Source organism: Nothoprocta perdicaria, unplaced genomic scaffold (genome assembly GCF_003342845.1).
Source record: "Nothoprocta perdicaria isolate Ctin4 unplaced genomic scaffold, notPer1 scaffold_133, whole genome shotgun sequence".
NCBI lineage: Eukaryota > Metazoa > Chordata > Aves > Tinamiformes > Tinamidae > Nothoprocta > Nothoprocta perdicaria.
Genome location: NW_020454461.1, coordinates 2011841 through 2019319, shown reverse-complemented (window position 1 = coordinate 2019319; position 7479 = coordinate 2011841).

The window sequence follows — 7479 nt, the reverse complement described above, 5'->3', positions numbered from 1 at the left end:
TCTCATCGTGCACTGCTCCCTGAGATATCCATCCCAGAGCTATTCAGCATCCACACTATGAAGCCGTCTGGAGAAGGAAGTGAGGAAAACCTCTGCAAATGCAGCTAGAGCAGAGATGCAGAGAGACGCAGCTATAGTTATCCGGGCTGGAATTCAGACAGCGGAGAGCTGAGCTAAGGAGCAGTGAAGTCCCGACTCTGCACAAAGGATTAAGACAAATTGGAAAGAAACTACAATACCAGAAGTGGGATTTCAGCATCTGGGAAGACACTTGTAGGAGCGAGTGAATACAAACTCAGGCCTATAACGACTATGATATGAAAAAAATAGCAGGCAATATAAAGAACAGAGCAGTATAGTGGTGATATACCTGGCCCTGTCTTTGCAGTCAGTCAGTGCTGCTTGGTAAAGCTCTGAAGTATCTTGTGCCTGATCTAAGGGAACTCTTAGTTCCTTTACCTTTAGCTTGTAGTTCCTTAAGCACACAACCCAACAACTACATGAACAAGGATGAAAATGAGACAAGTTATCTTTGATGTGTTCCTAATTAGTGATGAATAAGAACTGAGTCAGACCTGATAAATATGGCAAATCTTTAATGTAACCCCAGGTTAATTAACCCCCATGAAGGGAGAGCTTACAGAGGAAGAAAGGCTGCTCCCCAAGTAACAAGACCTGGTTTCAACCAGGAAGGACTCTACCTTCAGCCCCACCTTCCTTAAAGAGTAGTTATTCTAGGTCTTGGCCATAGTTTCTTGCCAGCTCAGGTATTAAACAAGCATTTCATTTTTCCTTCACTCCTCCTCATTTATAAAGTCTTCACAGCACTAGAAGCAAACTGATACAGCCAAGCAGAAGGATGATGAGGGTCTGCTATCTTGGATCTCTCATTTTAAGGTCTTGCTCCATTTTTCTTAGCGTTTGTGAGGGGCTAAAAGTATAGCCTTGCAGCTGCCGTTGGTCAGATGGCACACAAGCTCTTTAGGGGCTTCTCAACATTCCTCATTCAGACGCTCCAAATAGTTTATAGGATTTTTCAAGGAGAAGGAATCCTTTCATTATAGAAAGGACTCTGAGTGAAAAAGCAGAGCGCTGATGGGTGAGAGCAGGGAAGGTGGTCCAGAGGACAGTGTTAAACAGGAAAAAGAGCAGAGGGGGGGCAAGAAGGGACACGGGGAAATGCAAACAGGGTAGCGTAAGGATTTTGAAACTGCATTTTTCTCACTGGCAGGATTTCTTCTTCCTTTCTCTTAGCTCTTTCTTTCTTTTTTACATTCCTTTTGCCCCAGCTCATTCGTCTTATGCCAAGATGCTTATTTGTCTTCCTTGATTAACTGTAGTGCATCTAGATTTAAGCATCCTGGTAAATGAGCTCCTATGAAGACTGTGATCTACAAATGAATGTTGGGATGGATTTTGAGCTAATTTAAACTGATGTACATCCAATTAAGTAAAGTTCAGACCTCTAAAATCCCCCTGCTTGATCAAATGCATAAAAATGAACATTTTTTTCCCCGCATAAAAATGAACATTTTTTTCCCCGCAGATGTCTCAGCTGAAGCATTTGTCCCTGGTTCCTGATGCTGGTGCTTTGCTAGAGGTTATCACCACTGAGCAACATTGGCAGCAAATACGTCACAGCTCAGTTTCTTCATGAAAAGCCTGGTTGGCTACTTAAATTCCCCTCAGATTGATTTTAAATTGGATTTTCGCTGATTCCTCCATGGAGATGGGAGCGGAGGTTCCCTCTGGTGCACCCTGCCCTGGCGGGGAAGAGCCTCAGTTGGAAGGACGAGGATCTGAGGTTGGCAACTGCTGGTGCAGCCACAGCAGTGCTGGTCTGTCAGCATGGGGCTCCCTCAGCTCGCTGGGGTCCGTGGAGTGAGGGGCAAGGGTGGGGAAGAGCTAAACAAACAGAAATGTATACAGAGAAATAAGAGAAGAGCTAAATGCTTTACAATAGGAACAAGAATTCAGGAGGTGAGTGAAATGGTAATTTCTTGGAGAGGTACAATTTAGTTTCTTCCTTTTCTAATGTATTTTTCTCTCACTTCAGGCTGTTTTTGCAAATAAAGAAAGAAGGAAAAAATAAATGAGTTGTGGAACTAGCTATAGGAAATGGAGACTTTTGCCTCTCATGTCACTAGTTGCGGTGCTGTCTGGATTGGTTTTGACTGTGAACTGTTACCATCTACTGCAGTTTAGTATCTTCTGTGAAATGCCTTACTGGGCTCAGACCAGATCCCAGTGACAGTTAATGTTAAAGAAGGAATGAGGCTAGACACCCAGTGGAAGCAGCTATGAAGCCACTTTTAAAATGGCAACAAATAAATCAGGCAGGACAAATAACAGGGGTAAAAAGGAAAGSGTGTGTGCTTTTAGTGTTATACACTCAAGGTCTGAATGCCACCTCTGTGGTGCTTAGGTCTTTTATTGATCTCTGAGGATATAAGAATTACCCATGGAATAATATTGCAAGAACACTGGGACCTCACGGAATCTATCAGCTAAAAAGCAATTGTGGACTTTAAATATTTTAGAGTTGAAAGATATGGGTCGGACAGCCCTAACTAACTGTTATTAGTTCTTAAACCTTAGTCCCACTGGAGGCCCAATTCTTAGACATCTAATTTCYTGATTTGCTAGTCACCTTAAGCCTGACTACAAGCAGAATACATTTGTCCAGTAAATTGTGCGCAATTGCTGTGGGAACTGCTGAGCTCCTGCCTTTTYGGTGCGCTGTTGAAAATAAAATTACATAGGTTTAGCAACATAGCTATAATTAGGGCCRATGGAAAACTGTGGGTAGGATAATATTGCGGAGTCTGCAGTTTTCATCATCTTGTTCCACGCTACGCCAGAACCCAGTAGTTTTACTGCTCCGCAATGCATTAACACTGTCAGTGAAACATCCTTGTTCCTCAGGCGGGACTGGCTCTTCCACGAGCACCGTGCCAAGGCCGACCTCAGTCTCCAGCAGCCCTCATGTGGGGCCAGCCGTGCTCCTCCTGAGGTCCATGGCAAAACTTCTGCTGACGGCAGCAGCAGGCAGGGAAAACGCACAGAGATAGGGAAGGAGGGAGCTGTCAAGGAAAGGAGGGAGGAGATCGTGTTTCAATCTCACCACTCCAGTCATCACTGGATCCCATACTCCCATACTGGTATCACCAGGAGGTTTGTTTTTAGACTAAAACAATTCTGCAACTACAATTGGAGCACCTATTTTCATGTTCTCTRTTGCACAGAAAAATCCTCTCTCTAGGCTATTGCTGCTTCTGTCTCTGGATCCTCACATTGCCCATCTTCTTCCTTAGATTTTCTTTTATTCATCCATCATCCTCCTTGCAGGCCTTTCTCTCACACGTTTCTTGATCTCAGCTCCTGAGGGGCTTCATTCTCTCCCTTTGCCTCATTCCCACCCCCAAGTAATCAGCTGGGAACGAGCTAATTGCTGACGGTGATGTACCATTTTTGGCCCTTGCAGGCAGGAGAATACATCTCTCGAGATCAGACTTTCAGGTTGTCGGCACGGCAAACTCAGGCAAATGACATAAGACTGACATCATAGTTGGAAGGTTGCCCAGAAATCAGCTTTTATTAAAAAAAAAAAAAAAAAGGCAAGTTTTAGCTCTTGTGGTTATAGAGGTGGTCTGAATATGTAATGCAAGTTCAAATAATTACAGAGATAATGCAAACTCCAGGCTCATGCTTCATTTCTTGTGACAGAAGGAGGAAATAAAAACAAAGAAGAAAAGAGTGAGCTAAGTGTGGGAAAAAAAGCACAGAAAAGGAGGAGATAAAGAGAAAAACAGGGATAGGRAAGGGGGAAAAATATAAAATGCTCTCATTTTTATTGAAAACATGGGAAGCAAAAAAAAAGAAAAGAAAGAAAAGTCTATCGTGTGAAGGAAAAGAAAAGGAAGAGAAAAAACACTAGAGAGACAAGCTGGGCACTGCTCAAATTCCATTTGAATTTTTGCAGTGAAAAGTTCTAGCTATTGAATTAGAGCTGAGATTCTTTAGATAGCAAAATTGTAAGAGAAAAGACCAGGTCTCTCTGTGCTTACACAACAMCCACTCTTAGGGTACAAAAAAGTTGAAGTAATTCCCACGGGCCACATAACTTGGAGGAACTTTAGTGGGAGGCAACAGAATTAAAGTCTGCTTAATAAGGCAAGCAGTCAAAAAAGATGAGCAAAAGATTTGCAAAGTCAGCATTAATTCTTGTATTTCCTACTTTCTCTACTTCCTTAATGCCAATGTTCCTGATCCCTACCTGCTTCAGAGTAAGAATTGTGTTAGAAGTGTTTAGAAAAGGATTTGAGCGGTTTAAAGGCAAAATCATATTCTTCTATTTTTAATTAATATGGCCATAGTAATCCAAAAATATTTAGATGAGATACCCASAATGAGCAATTTCAGCTGTCAGTTAATATTGGCAATATTGAAAGTAGCTGAAAACAGAGTTGAATGGAAGGTATTGAAAACCACACCTACAGGGAGCCTTATATTCATTATCCATAATGTCATAGAGTACTCTGGGTTTCCTTGCAACAGACACTGCCCAGACACACATGCTTCTTTTCCCAGGGATCTTATGTCTAAGACTCCGCATAGTGTTTGTTCACTTATGCCAGCACTTAATTCATGCTCAACACAGAACCCAGCTACTCAAAGATGCTTCTCATTGCAGGATCACTGCTTAGAAAATGAAGCCTTGTGACATTTTTTTGCACATTAAAATACATATGCTTGTCAAACAGAGGAGCTGCTTTCTAGGCATGAAGGGGAAATGGTTGTAACTGGAATCCTATGTCACTGGCCTCCCTTTCCCTTTGTTGCCAAACTTGGTCAAGAGAAATAAAGGCGGTCATGGAACACAGTGTGACATCCCCTAAGAATGCATAGTTCTCTTTTTTTCATGTGTACGTATATATAAGAAACTCTGTGTGGGCATCTAAAGAATTAATGATTATGAAATACTGGGCAAAAGCAATGTATAAAAGGTAAATGACACATGGCAAAGGAATCTCTCTTCACATCACAGAGCTCATGAATCCATTCTGGTCTGTGACAATGACACCACTACATTTTTTCCATGTTTATCCAAAGTAGCTTAGTAAGCATATCATGCATTCCTATCCCTAAGTCTGTGTACGAAAATACAGAATATGACCCTACACAACGTCCTTAGTGGTTGCGCGCTTGTCAGAAAGGGCAACTGCCTGGTGTTGCTGCCGCCGTAAAGCATTGGTTTCAGTTAAAGTAAATCAATTATCATTTGTAATAAGAAATTATAGGAATATTGCTAGTTCTTTTACACTATACAAGAGTTGTTTCGGTGCAGTTATAGCTGTGTAAATTTGTTATGGAAGGAGTTGTGCAAACCCTGGGCGCTAATGAGACTTGTCAAGAATGGCACAAGACACCTCTATTATTTCCAATTTAGAAGCAATCCGTCTATGTTTTCTGCTTGCTAAAAAGGGCAATGGCAGGGTTTTTTCTGGTGACTGTGGAAAAAACTGTAATGCTAGAAGCAGGCTTCCTTCTGTCCCATATGTCTTAAGTGTACAAAGCTTTTTTTAGAGAAAAGCTTTCTTTCAGGGCAAACCAGCTCGTACTAAAAATAATTCTTATGAGATCAGACAAAACGAGAGGAATGTTGCTGGCAGATACTGGTGTCTTATTTACCAAAAAAAAAAAAAAAAAAAAAAAAACAAATTTTGTATATATATAGAACTACAAAGTTCATTTCCTGAGTTAAGTGCATCTACCTATATAATGCTACAGCAAGGACAGAGCTGCAACTATTTTCTGCTGATCACTTCTACAAGCTTGCTGCTGTGTATTTACAGGCACTCACAAAATGCTCAGGGAGTACACGTCTGAATTCCATTTTAAGTATATTCTCGTATGCCGTCTTCTGAAAAAAAAAAAAAAAAAAAAAAAAAAAGAGGCTAAATCAGCCTAGTCCAGGCCTGTAATACGAGCCGAGCGCTGAAAGATCTTTCCTATTTCCCAGTACCTTGCTCGACAGGCCTGGTGCTATTTTGGTGGTTGTGGTCTGCCAACATGAGACAACCAAAGCAGACGGAGACGGGCTGGTCYGGAGCCGTGTCCGGCCTGCCCTGGCCCAAGATGGGTGATCAGGGCGGCACAGTGACGGCCATGGCCGGTCCAGGGGCCTGTGCAATCGCAAACTGCCTCTCAGGCAGCTGCTCATCCSTACAACCCCACTGTGACCCACACCCCCAAAACACAGCGCGTTTCCCCAGGTTAGGGCCTGCCTGCGTGTGCACCTGTGAAAGGGAACATTAATAAAACACAGGTGAAAAYGCACTGGAAATGAAGAGAGGAGTGACTGTGCACAGGGGTGATGGTCTCACTGGTAGGCACACAGATTAAGAACAGTTGCAAGTAAAACTTATATGGCTTTTTAATGTCCTCACACCTTTGCAGGTTGTGTGTCCCTGTCCCCCAGACAAACGTTGTCTTCTCTCCAGCTTTTAGCACTCAACAGCGCCCGATTCCCCCCGCTTTCTGGCGCCGTGTGCTGTTTGCAATCWCTTCAGCCCGCTATTGAGGTGGACTGCAGGCCCCCGAGGCAGAGGTTTGCGTCATCTATTAAGCAAAATGCTCAGTAATTATTTATGATTTGTTTATGGGATGAGATTGCAGCATTTGTGGGTATTACTAAAWAACAAATACAGACTGGGACGGCTAAGCTGGCAGCGGCAGCCATTTTGTCAGGGAGATGGCAGGCTGTGCTGCAGGCTGTGCGTGTGTCCTTAGATAGCTCCATCAGCAGACAGATTTACCCTTTGTGTACATTCAGACCAAGTCGAAGCATACTGGCCACCTTTTAGTTGCTTAAATATTTGGTTTTTTTTTTTTTGCAAAGCACCATGATTTGTTTATCCATCCAGTTATTTGAACTGCATCAAACTGGCTCGTGTGCAATCTTGTTTTTCCATCTGGCGTTCCCTACTCTAAAGCATGAGACTGAAAGGACTTAAGGGTCTGACATGGAGCTCCCCCCCGCCCCAAATAATGTATACRCCTTATGAAAAATTCATTACCTTCCTGCATCAGAAAACTGACCCACAGTCAGGCTAATTTTATTTTCCAGTAGACGACGAACCCCAGGATCCAGTTATTCATTTATAATTAAGGGCCGAGCTATGGAAACAAGAGCAGAAGATGCATTGCTGTAAATCACGCTCATAGCCACCAAACGCTGTTGTGCTGAGCAGCCATTTTAGGGCTTTGGTCGCTCTGTGCACTTTCCCCATGATGAAGCCTGGTCCATGAACCCCCATGGGAATCGCTCGTGCACTTGGTGTTTTGTACGTGAAACTCCAAGCACACGGAATTAATTTTGTAAAGTAAGTGGTCTGTATTCTGTAAGAGCAACTAGTTTGGGGGTTGGTTTGTTGTTGCTGTTGTTTTAATTTTTTTAGTATCTTCCTTGTAATAGAA